At 39.0% G+C, this 12,639-nt stretch overlaps 1 protein-coding gene across 1 annotated transcript in view; it reads right to left on the bottom strand.

Annotated features, from left to right (window-relative positions):
- LOC104591545 (uncharacterized) overlaps positions 1-10,963 on the bottom strand; it is a 32,493-nt gene extending 21,530 nt beyond the window's left edge. Inside the window, exon 1 of the mRNA XM_088903927.1 lies at positions 10,941-10,963. The gene's annotated coding sequence lies outside the window, so the exon portion shown is untranslated. The remainder of the gene's footprint in view (positions 1-10,940) is intronic.
- Between the last annotated feature and the right edge of the window lie 1,676 nt (positions 10,964-12,639).

The raw sequence follows: 12,639 nt of genomic DNA, 5'->3' as shown, positions 1-12,639 counted from the left end.
GATTTGGAGAAAGCGTATGATATGGCTGATTGATCTTTTTTGTTGGAGTCCTTGAGAAACTATGGTTTTGGAGAGAAAGCGTATGTCAAGGAGCCTTCTTGTTTAAAAACTTGCCATTATTCGATTATAGTTAATGGAGTGGTTAGGGACTCATTTCCAGCTTCTAGAGGTTTGAGACAAGGGGACCCCCTTTCTCCCTTCCTTTTCACTCTAATAGCTGATGTGTTTAGTAGACTCATCTCAAGAGTTGATGGTTTGGATATTTTTAGAGGCTAGAGGATAGGTAGAGAGGGTATTGTAGTAACACATTTGCAATTTGTGGATGATACAATCATTTTTTGTGATACTAGAGACCCACTAAAGGCTAGGAATTTGAAGCGAGTAAAAGTTGTTTGAATGTGTCCAAGTTTAAGATTAATTTCATAAAGAGTTGCGTAGTGGGGGTAAATTTGGAGTCAGAGGAGATGAGTGAGATAGCAAAGTCCTTAGGTTGCCCTACATCTAGTTGGCCTTTGAAGTACTTGGGTTGCCTTTAGGAGATAGTCCAAGAGCAGGAAGATATTGAAATTTGATTGTGGAAAAATGCACAAAGAAGTTGGCAGTTTGGAAGGGAAACCATATCACCCTCGGGGATCGCATCACCTTAATAAAAGCTACTCTAACAAACCTGCCAACTTACTTTCTCTCAGTCTTTAGAATGAGACAAAGGGTGATATTGAAGATAGAGAAATTTATGAGGGATTTCTTGTGGGAGACTAGGGAAGGGAGGAAGAATCATGTGGTTAGGTGGGAAATAGTGTGTAGGAAGGAGGAGCAGGGGGCTTGGGCTTAGGCAATCTAAGGAAGAAGAATATAGCTCTGCAAGGCAAATGGTTGTGGAGGTTGCCTCTAGAAGGGGAAAGACTTTGGCACAAAGTTGTAAGAAGTGTGCATTGTGTTGCAAGCAATGGTTGGGATGCTGGTGTACCTCAGCAAGTTATGCTAAATTCTCCATGGAAGGCTATTCATAGTATGCTTTCTGTTTTCTTGAACTTGATCGAGTATGATACTTGTACTAGATAGGGTTTGTTCTGGGAGGATGTTAGGATTGTTGACTTTACCTTAAGACCTTTTTCCCTCCTTGTATTCCCTTTCGTGTTTTAAAAATGAGCCAATTCAAAGGTTTTTGTCCTTATCCAATTTCCTTGTCCTCAACTGGAATTTGGGTTTTAGAAGAAATTTAAGAGGTTTTAAGCTTGACCAGGTTGCTTTGCTCCTTAAAACTCTTGATCCTATTTGCTTGGACTCTTCCTCCCCAGATACTCGCATTTGGAAGCCTTTATCCCTGGGCTCCTTTTCTTGTTCTTCCTTCTTCACCTCCTTGTGTTCCTTTTCTATGCCTCGGCCTTTTCATAACAAGGACATTTGGTCCAAACCTGTCCCTCCAAAAGTGGGAGCCCTCTGTTGGGACTTAGGAAGTCTCTCTTGGAAAAATAAACACCTTGGATGTTTTGCAAAAAGAAGGCTTGGTCTTTGTATCTCCCTAACTGGTGTACCCTCTGCAAAGCAAATGAAGAAAGTTGTTACCATCTACTAATCTCTTGCCCTTTTGTTGTAAGCCTTTGGGAAAAGCTTTTTGATCTTTTTGGGTGTAGGTGGACAGAACCAGAGCAGATTTGTAGTCTTTTTTACCCTACAACTTTCAGGAAGAGGAAGAGTCTTGTGAAGGTGTGTTAGAGCTGCTTTGGTGTGGACAGTTTGGGAGGAACGACATGCCAGAATCTTTAATGATAAGGAGAGGGATCAGACTTGTGTGCTGGAAGTATTTTAAGTAGAGCCATAAGTTGGGTACAATCCTTGGACCTGCTCACTCCCTACTCATTCGATGATATAAGGAGGAATTGGGAGCAAGTAGCCAAATGTTCTTAAGTCAAGAACAAGCCTTTGGTGGAACGGAAGCCTCCTGATGTAGGTGTTATTAAATTAAATTTTGATGGCAGCAACTTGGGTAACCAGGACCATCTGGAATTGGGGGAGTCTTCAGAAATGCTTAGGGACAGATTGTAGCTCTATTTTCTGGTCCTATCGGGATAGGAGATTCAGTTAATGCAGAAGTCCAAGCTGTACTACAAGGAGCAGAAATTGCAAAAGAGATGGCAATGGAGCATTTATTGATTGAAGGTGACTCCAAATATAGGATGGCTAAAAGAGCCAGAGATGGCAGCTTGGCCCTACAGGGGCAACTTGAGAAGATTTAAATGGCTAATATCAAATATCTCAGTTATAGTTCAATGGGAAAGAAGATCAGAAAATGGGCTGGCAGATTTTCTAGCCAAACAAGGAGTACATAGAAATCAACTATTTTGGGCTCACATGTAAGCTTTATGATGTAGTTTAGAGGCTGCACCTCGCACCTATTTGTGGAGAGTTGTATGATGTATACTGTGCTTTTTTATTCTAATTAATAAAATTACTTTTATCTATAAAAAAAGACAAACATTGATAATTATTAGAGAAAGATGGTTGCTTTTTGGGTTATTTTTTTATTTTGTTCTTTTTGTTATTGGATGATGGTGGCTGGTTGCCATGGATCCTAGAGACTTACCTAGGATTTAATGTTTTTATTTAAAAATAAATAAATAACACCTAGGCAATGCCTAGGGACCCACCTAGTCAACTAGGCAACAAGCAAACCTATCCTACACTACCTAGTCTCACCTTGGCACCTTCAAAACTATGGCTAACACTAGCCCGGACTTATGTGACAGATAACCTGTGGTTGATACTCGAGTTTTATATTAGCTAGGATGACTAAAATAAGCCCTAAGTCATCCCTAGGGACAATTCTCAAGCATTTCCAATACTTAGTCCTAATTCCTAAGAGTCCACCTCTCTCCCTTATACTATTATGTACCCCACCCTGATGGATATAAACTTAACTAAGACCACTTGACCCCAACTTCTGTTGAAAAAGATGTTTATGTTCTCTCTTCTCATCCCTAGAATAACCAGTGTTTTAAAATTGCAAGGGGCATTTTGCGCTCGAGGCGCGAGGCGCAAGGCAAGGCGCATGCCTTTTTGAAGCAAGGCACAAAAATGCAAAAAATAAATGCTAAAATTTTCAAAAAATGCCAAAAACTTCAAGAAAAAGCCAAAAAATAATAAAATAATAAAATATATTTATTAAACATACCATTAATTAAAAATATAAACTTAAATTTTAAAATAAATATTTAAAAAAACCTATTAACTCAAATTAAGATACATAACATAACACGTAAAACATATTTAAAATGAAAATTTAAAAATAAAATCAAGCATAATTCTATGAACCAATTGCATTGCTTCAAATAGCTAATGTGATGTTAAACACTATGCATTCCTAATTCTATGAACCACCTTTGTACAAGCCCAAACAAGTCCATATCAAGGTCTTAAATTCTTAATCTGTATAAAAAAAGATTTTATAATTTTAATTGTCTTCTAAAAATATCTTTTATTAAGATGAATGAATGAGTAACATTAGCAAATATGGGGTTAGCCCAGCCGCTAAGCATAAAAAACAAAAAAATAAAATAAAAAAGGCACAAATTTTCAAAAGGCGCATGCCTGAACTGAAGCACAAGGTGCACCAAGCGTAAGCTTTTGAAAGTGATGTGCCTAGGGGCTAGGCAAGGTGCAAACCTTAACATGCACCTCACCTGTGTGCCTAGGCACATATGCGCATCTTTTAAATCATCGAGAATAGTTGTTCATGCATCTCAAAAAGAAGGAATGTTGATATAAGCTATCAGTCTCACTTAGAAAGAAATGCTCTTAGATACCAACAGAAAAAAAAAACAAGAGATTACTAAGTGGTACATGGATTCACAACTTGCCCCACATAAAAAAAAAAAAAAGAAAAAGAAAAATGGTATGAGATTCACCAACTAAGTCTTCTATGTTGAAAGACATAACAAGCATCAAGTAAGTTTTGATATCTATTACTAACTTTTATGTGATAATAATAAAACCTAATTCGCTTTGATTAAACCTATGGTTTGGCTATGGTACTCGAACACCTACACACACCTAGCATACCGATGTCAAACACAACACATACCCGATATAACATTGGATGATACATAAAGACTTCTAAAATATATAAAATAAAATTGTAAAATGAAACATTTTAACAATTCATTATTATGTAGATTTTGTAGAGGTCATGCTTGTTAGGCTACAATGACCACCCACAAGATAAAGCCACAAAGTACTTCAACAAAATAACAACCAAAAGAATCTAATAGCAACAAAAATAAAGAAATCCAAGCAACGACAAAAGAAAACAAGTACACCAAGAATACAAAAGATTTACATGGATCAGTCTTACCGCCTATTTTCATAGGAGAGACGAAATTTGTTCTTTACTATGAAAGAAAATGAGAAATAGTACATGATACCTTGTGGCTTACAACCCTTAACCCTTGTACACATGTTCTCCCTTTCCTCTATCAACTCAAAGAACAAAACAAAAGGAAAAAAAAAAAAACACACATTCTTACACCAAGAGCACTCTTCCCAATCCCTCTTTTTTTTTACTTTTCAACAAGGAAAAGAGCAAACTTCCCCCAAATCCTACATACAAAAGAATCGTTTTATATGTAAAACCCACCTTAGCCTAAAGGAGGGACCACACCCACTTTTAGATTATAACTTCATCCAATGGTTGAAAAATAAGACACAACCCCACTAATCTCCACTTTAGCTTATTTTTCAACTACCTTGGAGATATTCCATTTGTGCCTCTACATGTTCGCAAATACCGCAAACATTCATTGGCCTTGAAAAACACTACTAGCTTTTTTTGATGAATAATAGTAAAAACACTACTAGCTTCACATAACTTAAATCACTTCATCCTAACTCTACTTGATTCAAAGAAAGCAACCAATCTGTTTACATGCACTCAAGTTAACAATCCTAGTTAACACCAAAGAGAGACCTCGATCCTTCATTTTTCCCAACAAGAACATTCCTTTCATCATGATTTGTACCTTGGAAGCATATCGTATTTGTCTTCACCTTGACTATGAAAAAGACTTTGTGTGGCTGCACCGCCTTTTTTGATGAGTAATAGTAAATTTTATTAATTCAAAAACTGATTTAGAGTTGTAAATTCATACAACATCCCAGGGAGAGGCGTGAGCTGCAGCCCCTCCTTGAATCTTACAAGTAAACTAGGAAAGAAATACAGGAATCACAACTGAGCCCAAAACAATTCTTCCCTATTTACCCCTTGCTTGGCTAACACATCAGACAAAGTATTTGCTAATCTCCCCACCCACTGTAAAGGGACCAACATATTCCTTGTCAACCAACTGAATTTCTTCATTTCGTTCTTGTAGCACCATATAGCATCTTCAAGATTTTTCAACCAGCCCACCACCACCTTGGAATCCCCTTCAATTATTTGATGTTGTACCCCCAGCTGGTTTGCAAACTGCACCCCTTGTACAGTAGCTAATAGCTCTGCCCTAATAGAGTCTCCAACTCCTAAAGGACCCAAGTAGAGCAATACAATCTCTCCATCCTCATTTCTCAAAACACCCCCTTTTCCAGATAATCTTGGATTACCCAATGCTACTTCCATCAAAGTTCAACTTCAGTGAACCTTCAGATGGAGGAGACCAACTTGTAATTAACTTGTCCTTTAAGGGTGAACACCTCGCTACTGCTAACCAATTTCTCCAAAGGTCATTAAAAGATAATTGGTGAAAGATTTTCAAAGTCTTCATCCAAAGTATTGCCCTATGCAACACACAATCTTTCAATTCTCGACTGCTCCTTTCCTTTCTTGAAAAATTCTAGCATTCCTTTCTTCCCAAAGAGTCCAAATCAGGGCAGCACGATCACATCTCCACATAAGTCTCCCTCTTTTTGTAGGCCAAGAGAAAGTAGAATGGTTAAAAATCATGCAAACTTCTACTGGTAGGCTCTAACTACTCCCAAACAACGATAGTAGCCAAGCCCAAAGGTCTGCAGAAAAAGGACAAGATATTAGTAGATGGTAACAATCCTCCCCATGAGATTTGCAGAGGATACACCAATTGGGAGAAATAAAAAGGAAAGGTCTTCTCTTTTGTAGGTTATCTAGAGTGTTTACTTTCCAATAGAATACTTCCCAGCAAAACGCCATAGTCCTTGGGGGAACTGGCCTACACCAAATTTCCTTTGACGAAAAGGGTTGTTGAGCGTAAGGCTGAGAGATGGACTTGAAATAAGAAGCACAAGTAAAGGTTACTTTGGGTCTAGGAGCCCACACCCTTTTATCTGGCCTAGAGAGATCCAAGCAAACCTGATTAAGGCAACATAGCAAGTCAGAGAGAGATTCAATTTCATCATCCCTTGGTCCCCTACGAAATCCAAAATCCCAATTAGGAGCCAAGGGTGTTCCCAATGGTGAGACAAATTTTAAGACCACCTCCTTTTTATACAAAGAAACAAAAAATAACAAAGGGAAAATGTCCTTTAAAGGGGTGTCTCCTACCCAAATATATCCTCCCAAAAGCGAACAGCATTGCCAACACAAACTCCATACCTAATAAAATTGAGAAATTGAGGAAGGGTGTTGTAAATGGCCTTCCAAGGTGTTGCCAGGTTAGCCTGCCTTGATACACTAACATCCCATCCATTCTCTAAACTCCCAGAAATGCTTCCCACCACCTCATGCCACAGCCTCTCACTTTCCAATGGCCATCGCCACAATCATTTCCCTAACAGAGCTTGATTTTTTTCAATCACCCAAACCCCCCTCTTCTTTACTTCTGCAAACATGTTCCCATTTAACAAACGATCCTTTTTTTCTTGTCCCGGCTCCCACAAGAAGCCTCTCATCAACTTCTCCAGCTTCCTAGCTTCCCTAGCTGGTATCCTAAAAACAGACATAAAGTAAATAGGTAAGTTAGCCAAAGTAGCTCTTATTAAGGTGATTCTCCCTCTTAAAAAGATATAATTCTTCTTCCACGAAGCTAATCACTTCTTGAACTTTTCTAGCATTGGGGTCCAAAATCTACTCTCCCTAGGATTTGCCCCTAATGGAAGCCCTAAGTAAGACATAGGCCAAGAAGAGATGGAACACTCAAGGCACTCTGCAATAACCTCAATCTCCCCAACCTCCAAGTTTATACCCGCTATGCAACTCTTCTCCACTTATTTTCAGATTAGAAACCCTTTCAAATCCTTTGATTAGCTCCTTTAGGTTTGCTACCTTCTCGCTAAAACCTCCTTCACAAAAGATCATTAGGTCATCTGCAAACTGAAGGTGGGTGATTGGGATTTGATGTCTCCCTATTCTCCAATCCCTAATGGCATCTTCTCTATTGACCTTAGTAATGATCTAGTAAGGTAAAAAGGAAGGGTGAGAGTGGATCCCCTTGCTTTTTTTTGATGAATAATAATAAATTTATTGATTCAGAAGCAAATTAGAGTGAGTTCATACATCATCCCAACGAGAGGCACGAGCTGCAGCCCCTCCTTGAAACTTACAAGTAAACTAGGAAAGAAAAACAAGAATCACAACTAAGCCCAAAATAATTCTTCCCTATTTATCCCTTGCTTAGCTAACACATCTGACAAGGTATTTGTTGATCTCCCCACCCACTGTACAGTGACCAACATATTCCTTGTCAACCAACTAAATTTCTTCATTTCATTCTTGTATCGCCACATAGCCTCTTCAGAATTTTTCAACCAACCCACCACCACTTTGGAATCCCCCTCGATTATTAGGTGTTGTACCCCCAGCTGGTTTGCAAATTGGACCCCTTGTATAGCAGCTAAAAGTTCTGCCCTGATGGAATTCCCAATTCCCAATTCCCAAAGGACCTGAGTAGAGCAACAAAATATCTCCCTTCTCATTTCTCAAAGCACCCCCCACTTCGGATAATCCTGAATTACCCATGCTACTTCCATCAAAGTTCAACTTAATTGAGCCTTCGGGTGGAGGAGACCAGCTTGTAATTGATTTGGCCTTTAAAGATGAACACCTTGCTACTGCTGACCAATTTCTCCAAATGTCATTAAAGGAGAATTGATGAAAGATTTCCAAGGTCTTCAACCAATGTATTGCCCTGTTTAACACACAGTCTTTCAAATCTTGGCTGTTCCTTTCCTTATCTTGAAAAATTCTGAGATTCCTTTCTTCCCAAAGAGTCCAAGTCAAAGCAGCACGAGCACATCTCCACATAATCCTCCCTATTTTTGTACGCCAATAAAAGGTAGAATGGTTGAAGAGCATGTGAGTTTCTGCTGGTAGACTCCAACTACCCCCAAACAACGAAAGTAGCCAAGCCCAAAGGTCTGCAGAAAAGGGACAAGCCCTACAAGCTGGAAAAAAATCCCCCACCACACGTGTGGCCGCACTGCCTTGTACACTCCATTTCCAACAACTCATTAAGGCCTTAAGAACCACCAGATTCCTAAAAGAATTATATAAGCCCATGCACTTTTCTCCCTTCATCAAGACCATACCATCGCATATGATTTTCATGACTCCACCTACAACAAAGATCTTATAACTCTTACAGTCCAACTAGCCAAGTGATATTAGATTCTTACAGTCCAACACTATCTTCTTCCCTTTGTTGTTGTTGAACCTTAACATCCAGAGTTAGGGGTGATAGACATTTAGTTCATTTCTGATGTTTTTCATGCTGGCATAGTACTCTTCTAAGGTTTTACTCCCTTGTTGCAGATCAAAATACTCCTAATAGAGCTGATATACTCTCGTAGTGATATCTTGCCCAGAATAAAGCTTCTTGGCATGTTCCCATATGTCCTTAGTTGTATCTAAGAACATAAAATTGGCACTTATTTTAGGTTTCATACTATTCCATAACCATGTCATGATCTGAAGAGTCAGCTGGTGGTTTATCTTCCTTCACATGCTTCACTTTCCTCTTTGCCTTGAAAAAACTTCCACTGACTTGGCCCATGATACATAGTTCTCACCATTAAGTTTAATTGAAGTCATCTACACACCCAGATAGTCAAAGGGAATCACCACACTAGGTTTCTGATCACTACAACCATCTCCAATTGCTGCCATGATGCCCTTCCAATGCTACTTCTAATCTGAATTCCCAGTCGCCAACTAAGTACTGTTGTCAAGAGTTTGATGTTTCAGACACTACAGCAGTCCCCAAACACAGATGATAGACTCACAACAAGTCACAACCAATCACCATTGTTCACAACCAACCACAATCAATCAATCCCCAAACGCACAGATGTCCCAGACACTACAACCGTCCCCAAACACAGTTGATAGGTACACAAACTTTTGTTCTTGTTCACACCACTAATGATTTCACAAAACCATAAATCACACTGACATTAATTCAGCAACTCACTAACCACATACAAGCCCTCTTGAAGCTGCTCAATAGAGGTTGAACATCACAAGCACCACCACACAACCATAGCTGTCACACATGGTATAGATTTGTTTGACCTTTTCAGAAGGCACTACAAGTCCAAAGAAAACATCAACTACTACCACTGTAGTAACCTGTCATTCAATTCAGGTCACTTGTGACCAACAAAGGCTTCAAAACAACTACAGACCCACATAAAAGGGTCAAACATACCCTTACACCATTCAGCCACTGTAAGCACAGCCTGTTATTGGACCTTTTTCCAAGAACCAAGGCTACAAACAACCTAGTTCTCTAGGTTCTGATCAGTCCAATAAGATTTTGAAGGCTTTCAACCCAAAAATACCAACAGCACAAAAAAAAGGTAACCAACCTCTAATGGAGAGCTTCAGTCGACCATCCACTTACTTCTGGAGTTGTTTTTCTTGAAAAACAATCAAGTTCTACGCAGAGGAAAGACTGAAGTGTTCTCAGACCTAGGTCGAATCTGTGTTCTCCGTTTTCAACCCATAAAGAAGAAAAAAAAATGAGGTCACGACCAGAGAGGAGCAGGGGAGGAGATTTAGAGAGCAACGTCCTGCTGGTTTAGCCATTCGACCATAATATGGATTAGGGAATTAATTAAGTACAAAGACTAAACTGTCCCCACTTAAGTATGGGACAGGAAGTCTAATTAGAACTGCCACATAAGCACATAACTTAAGGTGGCTGGAAAAGACTAATCTACCCCTCATTCGGCTAACTCTTACAATATCAAAATATTTCCCCTTGGAATAAACATACAACATCTGAAATCTAAAACTCACTCATTTATAGAAGAAATGTGCATGACTTTAAAGATTGTGAGAACATCTCCCTTGTCATCCAATGCAATTGCCACACTTCCAAATTCATCATCACTCATTTTCCATACAACACAATCTCTTTTCATGTGACTAAACTCTTTGCACCTATAACATTATACCTCACCCTTATTTCTAACTTTAGATCTAGGCATACCACTAAGACTAGCAATATTTGACACGACATGTGAACACAACTCTAACACAACACGAAGTTAGTGGGCTTGGGTTGACTTTAATTGTGCTCGTGTCAAAATTTTGTCAACCCGTTTAACCCGATTAATAAACATGTCAATTTCGAGTTAACCCACTTCACTCTAAGCGTTGTTAAACCAAGATATCCACCCTCCTCTATCATAGGGAAAAGTTCCTCTACCACCAAACCTCTCAATATGTAATTAAGAATGTATATCTTTTGTTGTTATATTTTAAGTAATTTTACAAACACATTATGCACACCAGCCTGGGAGCTCTGATTCTACTTTGTTAGACTAACCACTCACAGGATAAAACCAATAAAGTGATTGAATGAAATAGCAAACAAAAAATCTAATAACATTAATAAGGAAATCCAAACAAAGACAAAAAAGAGAACAAGTAATATCAACAAAACAATGGATTTAGGTGGTCGATCCTTACCATCTATGCCTAGGGATGAAACCGTTCTTCACTATAAAAGAAAATGAGAAATAATATACAATACCTTTACCTTGCAACCTAACTTGTTCACCTACCTACTCTACTCCCTATACAAAAATAAAATATAAGAGAACTTGCTCTTACACCTATCACATTCTTCTCAAAACCTCTCTTGTTTTCTTTTTTTTCCTAAACAATAAACCAGAAAAGTTTTCCCAAAACAAACCTTTCATAAGTAAAACCTGGACCACACCCATCGTTAGATTATAAACTAATCCAACGGTTGAGTTCTAAAACTTTCCTTATTATTTTTCTTCGTTTTAGGATACCTGTAACAAGTAGGAGAGCACGATCTTGGTTTTGCCCTCACCATATCGATAGAGGCGTCTGCGTTCGGATCTTATCTACGCCGGTTGTAGATCTTCTATGCAGTGCCTGATCTATATAGTGATGTCAATTTCTCATGCAAACCTAATCTAGGCCGGTTGAAGGGCGGAGAGAGAGAGAGAGAGAGAGAGAGGAATGGTGATGTAGGTTAGGGTTCCGAAATCCTTCGAGAAACGATAAATTTGTAAAAGGATAGTCGAATTACTCGATATTGATTTGGAGGATTTTGGCGGGGATGTGTTTAATGACCGATTCCTCTCAAAAAAAAGAATCGTGGACGCAAATGGCCGGAGATGAAAACGCACAGTTCATTCGGTTATTGATATAAAACGCGCATGGTAAATTGGGGTATAATCGAACCAATAATTTGATAGGTTCGATTAAAATATGGCAAATTTATTAAAGTAACTCTATCGTTTAGAAAATGAAGGGTAAATTTCTTAAATTACCGTTATGGTTTAGCTAATTGACTAAGTGTTTGAAAATTCATTAACACGTTATTTCTGATAATTGACTAACTCTACCCCTATAATTAGCATCCGTTAATGCTCCATCACAATTAATGCACATTTGACCCCACGTGACCTATACATTTTTTTTAAAACCCAATATTGCCCTCGTACCCTTAGCCCCCACTCTCTCTTTTCTATTACCTCCCCCTCCGCCTTTGTCTCTTTTCGGTCTCTCTCTCCATTCTCAATCTGCGAATGCAAATAGATACCGATCATCGTTGCTTAGCAAACCCACCTTTGGCTTGCTAACGCCTCTAGAAATGGTGGAAACGGATCGTTCATCTATGCCACTGCTCCACTTATACCGATCATCGCTGGTGAATAACAGCTTCAATCTTGCTCTGCTCTTGCTTGGAGTCATCGAAGTGACCAAGATTCTGCATCTTTTCATATTCGACGGAGCCTAGATTGTCGAGAGCATCAGCGAGAACCATTGTAGTTGTTGGTGAAGTCGGACCAAGAAAACCAATCTTCGTAGTTGTTGCATCATCGTCGGTGCCTCAGTTTAAAACCTTCCCCTTCGTCTTCATTGTATGTACTAGAATACGCCACTCGAAAATCTTCATCAATTGTTCTCGGAATCTCAAATGGCGAAAAGAGTTGGTCTTCATCAATTCAGTTTGCAGACAAGTTTCAGACAAAAGTTGTAGTGGAGCGGAGAGAAGCCGGTGCATGGAGAAGAGAGAAGTCGAAAGTTGTAGCGAAGCGAAGAGAAGCCAGTGTGTGGAGGGGAGAGAAGTCAGACCAAGAAAACCAATCTTCGTAGCTGCAGCATCGTCGTCGATGCTTCAGTTTAAAACCTTCCCCTTCGTCTTCATTGTATGTACCATAATCCGCCACTCGAAAATCTTCATCAATGGTTCT

Source organism: Nelumbo nucifera, chromosome 4 (genome assembly GCF_055504915.1).
Source record: "Nelumbo nucifera cultivar China Antique chromosome 4, China Antique-T2T, whole genome shotgun sequence".
Classification (NCBI taxonomy): domain Eukaryota; kingdom Viridiplantae; phylum Streptophyta; class Magnoliopsida; order Proteales; family Nelumbonaceae; genus Nelumbo; species Nelumbo nucifera.
This window is presented reverse-complemented; position numbering and strand designations above follow the sequence as displayed.